Source organism: Mustela erminea, chromosome 12 (assembly GCF_009829155.1).
Source record: "Mustela erminea isolate mMusErm1 chromosome 12, mMusErm1.Pri, whole genome shotgun sequence".
NCBI classification, from domain to species: domain Eukaryota; kingdom Metazoa; phylum Chordata; class Mammalia; order Carnivora; family Mustelidae; genus Mustela; species Mustela erminea.
This window is the reverse complement of record NC_045625.1, coordinates 49,433,739-49,447,484: the sequence shown is the minus strand read 5'-3', so window position 1 is coordinate 49,447,484 and position 13,746 is coordinate 49,433,739. Positions and strand designations below refer to the sequence as shown.

Here is a 13,746-nt window from a genome sequence, read left to right as displayed (position 1 = left end):
GCTGGGTTTCAGCCGGGGGCCGGAGGAGCGGACGCAGAAGAGGGGCTCCAACTGGGTAGGGCGGGGACCTCGCGTCCCACGGTGGTCGCCGCGGGAGGTGGGGGGAGGGGAGGAGCGGCCGCACGGGCACGGCCCTCCCGGGGGCGGGGCTCCAGCTGTGCCCCGCCCCCGCGACCTCCCTCTCCCTCCCCCTCCCCCACGTCCTTTTCCACCCGCCCCCGCAGTAGGAAAGGGAGAGGGAGGGGGAAAAGGAAAGTGCTGTTCTGTGGAAAGGGGCGGAAGGAGGGGGAGAAAAAAAAGAAAAGGGAACAGAAACATGGCCGTCAGCTGTCGGAGCGGTGGTGCAGCGGGCAGCTCCTAGGCGACCCTCCACCCGCACCGCCGGACTCGAGAGAGCAGAGGCGCCCGCGAGAGCTCGCGCTCCCGGCCGTTATCGCTGCATGCGGCGCCCCTCGAGACCGAGCCCGTGAGGCGGCGCAGGCGCAGATCGGGCCGTGGCGGCGGCGGCGGCGGCGGCCGCGGGAGCAAGTCCCCCGCCCGGCTGTGCCGAGGGCGCGCAGGCCGCGAAGCCGGCGCTTTCATGCCCCAGGAAGGGGCTGTGTCCGGGTGGCACTGAAGGTGGAGCAGGCGGCAGGTGAGTCTGCGGTGGAGCGCCTTTCGCGGAGGAACCCTGCGCCGCGCCGCCGCCGGGCCCGCGCTCCTTGGCTGCGAGGGCGCGGGGCAGGTAGCAAGTCGCAGGGCTGAGTTCCGATGGCTCGCCTGCGGGGGGCCGCCGAGGAGGCGGAAAGTGGCCGCGGCTGGCGTTCCCGGCCTAGTTTCTCCGCGGTTTCCGGGGGCGGGGAGTCCCCAGAGCCTGCGGGGAGTGATGATCAGGGAGAGGCCGCGCCGGGACAGGCCTCCCCGCGCCGCCCGCCCTCGCCGCTGAGAACCACTTGCCGGGACGCGCGAGAGGGTCTGGGCCCTGGGGACCTCCTGGGCCACTGCCGGGTGGGAGGGGGCTGGGCGGGGAGAGGGCGGGGATTGGGTTAGAGTGGGTGGAGAGCGAGGGCTGGGGTCTGGCGAGTAGGGTCCAGAGACCGCGAAGGGGGGAGATCTGGGGGCCCGGGCAGGTGTCGCAGGTGACTTGAGGGCACGTCCTCCTCTGCCTTACCGCGGTTGATCCTCAGGGCTTCCTTGTGGGGGGTGACTTTTCGGAAGGCTGGTTTCATTACGCAAATAAAACCAGCTAGTGAGCCTCTATGCTGACTTGTGTAGAGGGCTGTAACTTTCCTGCACTGAGGATGCTATCCTGTCTTTTTTTCTTTCGCTGCTTCATGCACATTTTTCCCTTCCGTCGCATCAGAACAAATAAGAAATGACTCAGTTTTTTACATAGTGCCCTCGTCCCATCCCTTTATGTGTTTGCTTCACACGGGAAAATTTAGGCCAGATACCGAAGTTACTTGTGCAAATGGTGAGGGTTAAGTGTCATCTCTAGTAACGAACCCTCCGCTGTCTGTGTGTTTTTGCCTGAGATTGTCAAGCATTGTTATCTGGGAATTTGATTTACGGAGACTGCTTAATCGCGTGCAGACTCGTGTTAAGTCTTTTCCCCTAGACCCCAATTTGCGGTAGGAGTGGATCTTCCCTTCCGGTCTTCCGGTTTAGAAGCTGAAGGGTATGAGAAGACAGGGAAGAATATTAGCACTAAGGCGCCACGTTTTTAATTTGAGGTGATCCTGTATATTAAGCTATCCGAAATGAAGAGCACAGTTTATGATGTTCTGTGTACACGTAAGAGCAAGATCGGTACCAAAAGGAAAACTTTTCTATGAACGTTGAAGAATGCTTCTCAGTTCTTGTTCAGTTTTAACCACTAAAACAAAAAACAAAACAAAACAAAAAAACCAAAAAACCCACCTTATATTTTATTTTCTGCCTTGTTCTTTGTATTACTGTTAAAAAGTTGGTAAACTGTCTTGCTGTGAAACTGGGATCTCAGAAATGAATTTAGGTATTTATTCGTGAGGGAGATTTGCCTCGTAGAGTAGGCTTGATTTGACTAATTTTTCCTTCTAATGGCAAGCTCCATCCACACTTTGCACTACATTGGTATCTCCTGTGGCCATTTTGCAAAATAGTTGATCTTTTGTATTACCGATTTTAGTGAACTGGTCATGTTGCTAGTTGACTTTGTCCATACGTATTGCCTCAGTGCACTACAGTTTTAGACTTGTTATTTGGATAATAGAGAAGCAATGATGTTAGAAATGTTGAAGTTGTATATTGGAGTAATTTACTCTTGTATAATTTGTAAATGAATGCATCCTGTTGTTAAGAGTAATCATAGTATTTTGTAGTATAAACTTGGAGTTTTCAGCTAAAGAAATTGGCAGTAGAGCTGGTGTGTGGAGGCTGTTCTTAAAACGCAAATGTTTTAAATTATAAAGAACTGCAGTGGTGTGTAGGCTGTGACAATTCGTGGTGCCAGACTTGGAAGGTTATTTGGTTGAGGTGCTCTCTATAATAAAGAAACATGTTAAGTGTCTTCAGTAAGAGCTAATTTGTAGCTATGCACAGGGAATTTTGCATGATAAAGATACATAAAGGAGGCACCTTTGCTCTTTATATATCTTCCATTTAGGACCGAAACATGTCATATTTTCTTTGGAGTTTCCTGCCAAGACAGTTACTGATTTTGCATTGGCTTTGCTGCTCAGTTTGAACATTAGTCTTACGCTTGCAACTTAAGTACAGGTTGTAAAGAAAAAGAAAGCTGCTGAGTCAGAGGCAGGTTGTCTCATTTGGTCTTTCGGATTTGCAGAAGGGAATTTCTCTTAGCATTTTAATTTCTAATATGCATGCTGAAACTTAGATATTAATGGCAAATAAGCTTCCCTAATACAAGAATTAAAATTTTATCTTATGTCAGCTACTGCCTAGAGTTTTATCTTCTCTTTCAAACTGTTAGTTTGACAGGTTTGTAGTAAATGGGATGCCTTGTTGGGATTGGAGATTGCTTTGTAAGGCTTAAAAGTTGGGGAAGGTTATACCTGATACAGTTGGTGTAAAGTTACAGGGTTAGCATCAGATTGTAGGAAATTCCAAAATCAGATACATTTACTATTTGAAATTTAAAACAGTATTTTTGGAGAAGAAATTAGGTAGTTTATAAACTTTAATTTTCTTTCTATTTATGTCAGTACATAATAGATACAAGTCAGTGTAGTAGATCTTAATGTGCTACTTGAAAACTTTTTGCTGGCGGGGGGGAGGGGGGGTGCCTGGGTGGCTCAGATGTTGTTTAGGCATCTGCCTTTGGCTCAAATCATAATCTCCAGGTTTTGGGATGGAGTTCAGCATTGGGCTCCCTGCTCGCTGGGAAGCCTGCTTCTCCCTCTCCTCAGCCTCTTCCCGTCCTCTCTCTGTCTCTGTCTCTCAAATGAATAAATAAAATCTTAAACAAAACAAAACTTTTTATTGGAAGAGAATATAATATGATTAAAGGAAATTCAAAAGGAAAAAAGTTTCTTACCTATCTTACAGTTTTCTGTATTTTTATTCTACTTGTATTATACTAATTAGTATAATGTACTAATCCTGTCCATGCTTGTAAATAATTCTGTAGTTAATAACCATACAATTGTTTTTTTTTATTTTTAAAGACTACTTATTTAAGATAGAGCACGTGCATGAGCAGGGAGGAGGGGCAGGGGAAGAGGGTGAGGGAGAAGCAGACTCCCTGCTGAGCAGGAACCCAGAGATTCAAGACTTGGGTCTGGATTGATTCTTTCTTTCTTTCTTTCTTTATTTTTGTGTGTGTATGTATTTACTACAGAGATAGCACAAGTAGAGAGAGAGCACAAGTAGAGAGAGGGAGAAGCAGGCTGTCCGCTGAGCAGGGAGCCCAATGTGGGGCTTGATCCCAGGACCCTGGGATCATGACCTGAGCTGAAGGCAGTCACCTAACCGACTGAGCCACCCAGGCACCCCTATAACTGTGTTTTTTAAAAAGGGGATTTATTTTAGAGGGAGAGAACATATGCATGTGGAGGGCAGAGGGAGAGAATCTCAAGCAGACTCCCTCCAGAGCCCATTGTCTGGGTGCTTTATCTCAGGACTTGGAGATCATACCCTAAGCTGAAATCCAAAGCCTGCCCCTTAACTGACTGAGTCATTTAGGTGCCCACGTAATTGTGTTTTTAAACATAACATGTTTTCTTGGTGCTGATTATTACTGTTATTTTATGGCTTTGTAACAGTCCACAGTTTTACTATTTCATAGTGGATTTAACTATTTCTTTGTCTTTTAACATTTTAGTAGTTCTGCTTTATTACTCTTAAAATGATGTGATAATGAAATCATTTTGCTAATATGATGGTCCAAACCAAATTACTTTTTAAACTTGAAAAATTAAACATTCTTTGAAATGTTTCACTTGCAGTGGATTATTAGGGTTCCTATAAAAAATATTTAATTGATAACAGAATTAAAGAATAAAAACTGAAGATACTCCTGTATGACTTGAATTCATTAAGTAGGTATCATAATATAAATTCATAACTGTCCCTGTTACCAACTTGCTACATGTTTCTATGTTTATTAATTTTACTTTTAAAATATAATCAATCGGTGATACTAGAGGGTACTATGCTAAGTTAAATATGTTAGAGAAAGACAGTTATCTTATGATCTTGCTGATATGTGCAATTCGAGAAACAAGGCAGAGGATCATGGGGGAAGGAGAGGAAAAAATGAAATGGGATGAAATCAGAGAGGGAGACAAACCATAAGAGACTCAATCTCAGGAATCAAACTGAGGGTTGCTGGAAGGGAGGGATTGGGAGGGATGGGGTGGCTGGGTGATGGACATTGGGAGGGTATGTGCTATGGTGAGTGCTGTGAATTGTGTATGACTTATGAATCACAGACTTGTGCCCCTGAAACAAATAATACATTATATGTTAATAATAATACATTATATGTTAATACATAATAAGTAATATTGTTATAGGAGTATTTATTCTTATAAATATTCTTATAGGAATTCTTAATTCTTAAAGTAATAGTGTGGGGCGTAAATGTTTCTCAGTGTAACTTACTTCAGCCAGATCTAATATTTACAAATCTAGATTTATATGGCTTTAGACTTACAGAAGAGTAATTTTATAGGATTTTAAAAGTCTTTTAAATATTTTAAAGGATTCCTTGAATCTGGTTTTTTATTGTGTATATGCAGTTTATATGTCTTAATTTAGGGACGCTTAAATCCTAAAAGCATAAATGTTATAAGTCTCTTTAATTATGGAAAAAAGAATGTATTAAATAGGTACTGTGCTATTGGCTGGGATAAAAAGTTGAATAACATACAGTCTGAATATTAAAGTCTAGTAGGATAAACAGTTTTATAAATATGCATCACAAGTACAACTTGACAAATCTACACTTGATCTTAGCCAAAAGGCCGAGAAGCGATACAACTTGACAAATCTAGAATAGAGGAAACTTCTCTACAGGAGCTGAGGGAAGTCCCTAACTATTTTTGGTGTGGATTAGAGGTGGTGAATTTACATAGAAGGATGCATTTGATTTAAAACCCAAAAGAATGATATGAGAAGGGACGCCTGGGTGGCTCAGTTGGTTAAGCAGCTGCCTTTGGCTCAGGTCATGATCCCAGGGTTCTGGGATCGAGTCCCACATCGGGCTCCTTGCTCGGCGGGGAGCCTGCTTCTCCCTCTGCCTCTGCCTGCCTCTTTGTCTGCCTGTGCTCGCTTGCTCTCTCTCCCTCTGTCTCTTACAAATAAATAAATAAAATCTTTTAAAAAAAAAAAGAATGATATGAGAAGATGCAAAGTAATGAAAATGGTGAATTTAATTAAAATGCGAGTAATGTATAGGTGCACAGGTAGTATTGGAGGGAAGTATGAACTAAACTGGAGGGGAAAGCAAGGCTATGTCTTGAAGGGTCTTAAAAGTCAAATAAGAAATCAAGACCATACACTGGGGGAACAGGAAACCATACAGTTGTTTTAGGCTGTAAATATCTTTGGCTCAGTTGTGAAGAATGGATATGGGAGAGCAACTTGAGTGAGGTTGAGATCTTCCTCAGAAGATCTTGAAGGCATTCAGGTGAGAATTGAGAACAACAGTGGTAGGGATGGAAAAAAATGAATAGACTTGAGAACTATTATGTAATACAAACATTTTTCTCTGGCTCAAAAGCTTTGCCTTTATCCTTATCTTCTTGTCCAGTATGCACCTGTCACACCAGCCAACTTTCATATTCTTTCTCTTAGAGTCCTTGCATGTACTCTTCCATTTACATGTTTTTCTGAGCTGGCTTTCCTGATCATACTGTCTAGTTAGGGAGATCACTTCCTATCAGGCCACCTAGTTATTTTATTTTGTAGAATTTATTTGCTTTCCTTCCTTCTTTCAGATTTGTTTTCCTTACCAGTTTGGAGGTTATATGTGATCTGGCTCCTTTTTATTTTTTTTAAGTGTGGGTCTGTTTCTTGTCTCTCTCTTTCTGTTCCTTTGGTCTGTATTCTTATACCAGTACTATATGGTTGTAATTACTATTTGTATATAGCAAAGCTTACAATAAGGTATTATATGGCCTTCAACATTGTCTTTTTTCAACATTGCTTTGGTTATTTTAGAACTTCAGCATTTTCGTATAAACTGCAGACGGTGCTTGTCAGTTTTTACAAAAACCCTGATGAGGGCAGTTGACATCTTTGAGTCTTCTGATACTTTAACATGGCATATCGCTCTATTTACTCAGGTCTCTAATTTTTTTTGGTAGTTTTTTGGTAATACTTTTTTAATACTTCTTTTGTAGGTCTCATATATATTTTGTTCAGTTTATCCTTAAGTAGTTAATGTTTTTTGATGCTTTTGGTTGTCAGTGATACTGTGTTTTAAATTTCTTTTCCCCAGTTTTTTGTTGATAGTGTAAAAAATACAGTTGATTCCCTTGCATATCCTGTTTTGTATCTGTTACCTTACTAAATTCACTTTTTATGTCTAAGAGTTTTTATGTAGATTCCTTAGGATTTTCTGTTTATTTATTTATTTAAAGATTTTTTTTTTTTTTTAAAGATTTTATTTATTTATTTGACAGAGAGAGATCACAAGCAGATGGAGAGGCAGGCAGAGAGGGAGATAGAGGGAAGCAGGTTCCTTGCTGAGCAGAGAGCCCAATGCAGGACTCGATCCCAGGACTCCGAGATCATGACCCGAGCTGAAGGCAGCAGCTTAACCCACTGAGCCACCCAGGCGCCCTATTTAAAGATTTTATTTATTTATTTGACAGAGAGAGATCACAAGCAGATGGAGAGGCAGGCAGAGAGGGAGATAGAGGGAAGCAGGTTCCCTGCTGAGCAGAGAGCCCAATGCAGGACTCGATCCCAGGACCCTGAGATCATGACCCGAGCTGAAGGCAGCAGCTTAACCCACTGAGCCACCCAGGCGCCCTATTTAAAGATTTTATTTATTTATTTGACAGAGTGGGACAGAGCTAGAGAGGAAACACAAGCAGGTGGAGTGGGGGGAGGGAGAAGCAGGCTTCCTCCTGAGCAGAGAGAGGACACTGGGATCATGATCTGAGCTGAAGACAGAGGCTTAAGGACTGAGCCACTCAGGCGCCCCTCCTTAGGATTTTCTTAATACACAGTCATGTCTTCAGAGAAAGCCATTTTTGCTTCTTCATTTCTGACTGTGTCTTTTTTTTAAGACTAGCTAGATTAGTGCTGTTCCCTAGAAATATAATGTAATTTAAAATTCTTAGTAGCCCCACCGTAAGAGGCAACAGTAAGTCATGAAATGTAATATAGTTTTTACTCTGCTTCCTCCAACATATTATGGACATATGTAGTAGTTCCCCCAGTGCTGCTGTTAAAAAATTACCACAAACCATGGGGTCTAACACAGTAAATTAATCTCGGTTCTAGAAACTGAAGGTTTGAAATCAAGGAGCTGGCAGTGACTTGCTCCCTCCAAATCTAGGAATCTAGGAAAGATTCTTTCCTTGCCTCTTCTTATTTCTGGCAGTTGCTGGCAATCCTTAGATATAGGGCTACTTAGATTTTCTTTTTCTTTTTGTGTCAGTTTTGATAATTTATGTCTTAAAAATTTTGTCCATTTCAGATAAGTTGAATTTATTGGAATGAAAGTATTTATAATATTCCCTTGTTACTTACCGATATACCTTCTTTCATTCCTCATTCCTCATGAATATACCTTCTTTCATTCCTCATATTGGTAATTTCACCTCTTTTTTCTTGATTTAGAGGTATTAGTTTCTATTACTATTGCTTGTCCGTTTTCAATTTTATAGATTTCTGCTCTTTTTATTTTTTTGTCTACTTTTCATTTAATTTGGCTTTCTTTTTCTAGCTGCTGCTTTTTTTTTTTTTTTTTTAAGATTTTATTTATTTGACAGAGAGACAGTGAGAGAGGGAACACAAGTAGGGGGAGTGAGAGATGGAGAAGCAGGCTTCCTGCTGAGCAGGGAGCCTGAAGCAGGGCTCAATCCCAGGACCCTGGATCATGACCTGAGCTGAAGGCAGATGCTTAACAACTGAGCCACCCATGTGCCCCCTTTTTCTATCTTCTTCAGGTGAACTCTTAGATCACTGATTTAAAAAACTTCCTCTTTTCTAATATACTTGATAAAGCTATAAATTTTCTCCTAAACATTACTTTAGCTACATTTCACAAGTTAATTTCTGTTATTTTCATTCAGCCCAGAATATTCTCTAATTTCTCTTGTGATTTTTTTTTTCTTTGATGGATTATTTGGATGAGTGTTGTTTAATTTCTAAATTGGAATTTGTGGAAATTGTGGAATTTTAGAAGATGCCTTCCTGTTAATGTTTTCAAATTTAATTCAGTTGTGGTAAGAGAACATGTTGTGTATGATTTGTATTCTTTTAAATATATCGAGGCTTTATTTATGGGCCAAAATCTTGTTTTTTTTCTATGTGCACTTGAAAAAAAATATGTATTTTGCTGTTGTTAGGTGGAGTATTCTATAAATATCAATTATATCAAGTTGATAGTGTTCTTCAAATTTTATGTATCCTTACTGATTTTCTGTATACTTGTTCTGTGAATTACTAAGTGAGGAGTTTTGGACTTGTGGATTTGTTTTTTTCTCCTTTCAATTCTGTCAGTTTGCATATGAAAAGATGCTCAACATGACTCATAATAAGGGAAATACAAATCAAAACTACAATCAGATACCACCTCCAATCTGTTGGAATGGCTAAAATTAACACAAGAAACAGCAGATGTCAGCAAGGATGCAGAGAAAGGGAACCCCTCTTACTCTGTTGGTGGGTGTGCAAAATGTGCAGCAACTCTGGAAAACAGTATAGAGGTTTCTCAAAAAGTTAAAAATAGAGCTACCCTACAATCCAGCAACTGCACTACTGGGTGTTTATTCAGAGGATACAAGGATAGTGATTTGAAGGTGTACATGGACCCTGATGTTTATAGCAGCATTATCAATAATAGCCAAATTATGGAAAAAACCCAAATGTCCATTGATTGATGAATGGGTAAAGAAGAGGTTGTGTGTGTGTGTGTGCACACGCGTGTCTGTATGCGCACCCACGCATCCATATACATACATAAAATGGAATATTTGGAATATTACTCAGTCATCAAAAATAACGAAAGCTTGCCATTTGCAATGAAATGGATGGAGCTAGAGAGTATTTTGATAAGAGAAATAAGTCAGTCAGAGAAAGGCAAATACTGTGTGATTTCACTTATGTGGGATTTAAGAAACAAAATAGATGAACATTGGGGAAAGGAAGAAAAAGGAGAGGAAGAGGCAAACTCTGACTCTTACTATAGGAAACAAACTGAAGGGGAGATGGGCAGGAGGATGGGCTAATAGGTAATAGGTATTAAGGAGGGCACTTGCTATGATGAGCACTGGGTGTTATTTGTAAGTGATGAGTCACTAAATTCTGCTCCTGAAACTAATATTACACTATATTTTAAGTAACTGAAATTTAATAAAAACTTAAGATATTAAACCCCCCAAAGTCCCCTGATCTATCAGTTTTTGCTCCATGTACTTTGATGCTCTTGTTCGATGTATACACTTTCAGAATAGTTAGGCTTAATGAATGAACTTTATTATGAGATGTTTCTGTTTATCCCTGTTCTGAAGTCCTTCTTTTTTTTTTTTTTTTTAAGATTTTATTTATTTATTTGCCAGAGAGAGAGCGCGCGAGAGAGAGGGAGCACAGGCAGGCCGAGTGGCAGCAGAGGCAGAGGGAGAAGCAGGCTCCCCGCTGAGCAAGGAGCCGGATGTGGGACTCGATCCCAGGACACTGGGATCATAACCTGAGCCAAAGGCAGCCGCCTAACCAACTGAGCCACCCAGGCGTCCCTGAAGTCCTTCTTGACCTGTTGTTTTGTTTGTTTTCTAATGATTTTATTTATTTATTTGACAGACAGAGATCACAGTTAAGCAGAGAGGCAGGCAAAGAGAGAGGAAGGGAAGCAGGCTCTCTGCTTAGCAGAGAGCCCAATGCGGGGCTTGATCCCAGGACCCTGGGATCATGACCTGAGCCGAAGGCAGAAACTTTAACACACTGAGCCACCCAGGCGCCCCTGTCTGTTGTTAATATGGCCACTCAGGGATAGCCTGGGTGGCAGAGTCAGTTAAGCAACCAGTCCTTGATTTCTGCTCAGGTTGTGATTTCGGGTCATGAGATCGAGCCTTGCATCAGGCTCCATGCTCTATGCGGAGTCTGCTTGAGATTTTCTCTCCCTCTTGCTTTGCCCCTTGTGCTTGTGCTCTCCCCACTCCTCAAATAAATAAATAAATAAATCTTAAAAAAAGAATATGGCTACTCACACTTTTTTACATGTTAAACGTTTTTGCATATGTTTACTTTTTTAGAAAGTAGACTTTTTAAATTTATTTTTAAGATTTTTAATTTGAGAGAGAGCGTGAGTGAGCATGTACAGGGGGAAGGAGCAGAGAGAGAGGGAAAAACAGACTCCCTACTGAGCAGGAAGCCCTATGCGGGGCTCGATCCCAGGACGCTGAGATAATGACCTGAGCTAAAGGCAGATACTTAACCAGTTGAGCCACCCAGACACCACTAGACTTTATTTTTTAGAACAGTTTTAGATTTACAGAAAAGTTGAGAAGTTGTACAGAGAATTTTCTATACCTAGACCCAGTTTCTCCTATTATTAAAATCTTACTGATTAGTATGGTACATTTATTAAAATTAATGATCTAATGTTAATACATTATTATTAATGAAAGCCTATAGTTTATTCGGATTTCCTTCATTTTTACCTAATGTACTTTTTCTGTTCTGGGATCTTATCCAGACACACCATTAACACTGAGTTGTCATGTTTCCTTAGGCTACTTTTGGGTGTAACATTTTCTTAGACATTCCTTGTTCTTCATGACCATGACAGTTCAGAGGAGTATTGGTCAGACATTTTTAGGATATTCCTCTAGTGGAATTTCTCTGATGTTTTTCTTAGGATTAGAGAGGGGTTATGAGTTTTTGTGAGGAAGGTAGGTCACAGAGGCCAAGTCCCATTTCCGTCGCATATTAAGGATGCCTACTATCAACATGGTTTATGATTTTGATGTTGATCTTGAGTACCTGGCCAGAGTAGCATTTGTCATGTTTGTCTGCTGTAAAATTAGTCCCCTCTTATCCCTTTCCATTCCGTGCTCTTTGGAAGAAAGTCACTAAATACATTTTACACGTAAGGATTAGGGAGTAACATTCCTTGAGAGCAGAGATTTTCTCTGCATAAGTTATTTGAAATTCTTTTGCAAGGGAGATTTGCCTGTTTGCCTTAATGTGTTACTTTATTCATGTTATTAATTTATATCAGTATGGACTTGATGGATATTTATTTTGTACTTTGGGTTATAATGCAGTACTACTTTATTTACTTTATTTGCTCAAATTGTTCTAGGTATTGTTTTTGGCGATTGGGAGCTCGTTCAATCGGCTCCTGTGCTCCTTTGACATAGACTCTCAGTGTGGGTTTATACTCTGGGTGTTTATTTTTGGAGCACTTACTTTCTGGCACTAAAAAGTGCTCCAGGCTCATTTTGTATATTTTCTGTTCCAGTCCTAGAATTAGCCACTTCTTCAAGATGTATTGGTTCTTTTGATTGGAGAAGAGTGTTATAAACCAAGATCTTGGGGTGTTAGGTGTGCTGATTGCTATTGGGGTGTCACTGCTTCTAGGCCTTCTCAGCTGATTGAGCAAGGAAATATACTTTGTGTATATCAATCCATTCTATCCATATATTTATAAGTCTTTTATTTGTCACATCTGTATTTATATTAAGCTAAATATGAGTTTATTATTTTTTTTTAAAAAGACTTTATTTATGGGACGCCTGGGTGGCTCAGTTGGTCAAGCAGCTGCCTTCGGTTCAGGTCATGATCCCAGCGTCCTGGGATCGAGTCCCACATCGGGCTCCTTGCTTGGCAGGGAGTCTGCTTCTCCCTCTGCCTCTCTGCCATTCTGTCTGCCTGTGTTTGCTCTCTCTCCCTCTTTCTCTCTCTGACAAATAAATAAAAAAATCTTAAAAAAAAAAAAAAGACTCGGGGCACCTGGGTGGCTCAGTGGGTTGGGCCGCTGCCTTCGGCTCAGGTCATGATCTCGCGTCCTGGGATCGAGTCCCGCATGGGGCTCTCTGCTCGGCGGGGAGCCTGCTTCCTCCTCTCTCTCTCTCTGCCTGCCTCTCTGCCTACTTGTGATCTCTCTCTGTCAAATAAATAAATAAAATCTTTAAAAAAAAAAAAAAGACTTTATTTATTTATTTGACAGAGAGAGACACAATGAGAGAGGGAACACAAGCAGGAGGAGTGGGAGAAGGAGAAGCAGGCTTCCCACTGAGCAGGGAGCCCCACGTGGGGCTTGATCCCAGGACTGAGGTGAAGGCAGATTTAATGACTGAGCCACCCAGGCGCTCCTAAATATGAGTTTACACTGAGTCTCTATTCCATTACTAATGGATCATCATAGTTTCCTCCTCTTATTTATCTGTAGATTCCTGCTTTGACAGTGAGATACCTGGCTCCACTGTGTATCATCTATTTATGTAATTGTTCAGTTCCCGTACACATTTATAGCAGTATCAGAATCATTAAGTCCTACTCCTGTGGGAAACAAGTTTATCAACCAGAGTGCCTTTTGGCAGTTCCTTTTGCCTTTAGTTTTAAAGACTCCACTCTTTTTTCCTTTTCTTTCTTTCTTTTTTTTTTTTAAATTATTTTTATTGGGGCACTTTGGTGGCTCAGTGGGTAAGCCTCTGCCTTCAGCTCGGGTCATTGGGATCGAGCGGGGCTCTCTGCTCCTCAGGGAGCCTGCCCCCCCCCCCCCCCGCTTGCCTCTCTGCCTACTTGTGATCTCTCTCTCTCTCTTTCTGTCAAATAAATAAATAAAATCTTTAAAAAATAATTTTTATTAACATACCTGCTCATTTTTTTTTAAAGACTTTATTTATTTATTTGACAGAGAGAAATCACAAGTAGGCAGAGAGGCAGGCAGAGAGAGAGAGAGGAGGAAGCAGGCTCCCTGCGGAGCAGAGAGCCCGATATGGGGCTCCATCCCAGGACCCCGAGATCATGACCCAAGCTGAAGGCAGAGGCTCAACCCAGGCGCCCCATATCTGCTCATTTTTAAAGTTAGTTTGGTCAGCATCTTTTTCTTCCAACACTCTTCAGTGAGGCGGTTTTATACATTTG

The 13,746-nt window shown here is 41.5% G+C and overlaps 1 protein-coding gene across 2 annotated transcripts in view; it reads left to right on the top strand.

Moving 5' to 3' along the window:
* The first annotated feature begins 541 nt into the window (after nucleotides 1-541).
* Nucleotides 542-13,746, top strand: part of DENND4C (DENN domain containing 4C) — a 140,944-nt gene continuing 127,739 nt past the window's right edge. For both annotated transcript variants that reach the window (XM_032308921.1, XM_032308920.1), the window contains exon 1: nucleotides 542-634. The gene's annotated coding sequence lies outside the window, so the exon portion shown is untranslated. The remainder of the gene's footprint in view (nucleotides 635-13,746) is intronic.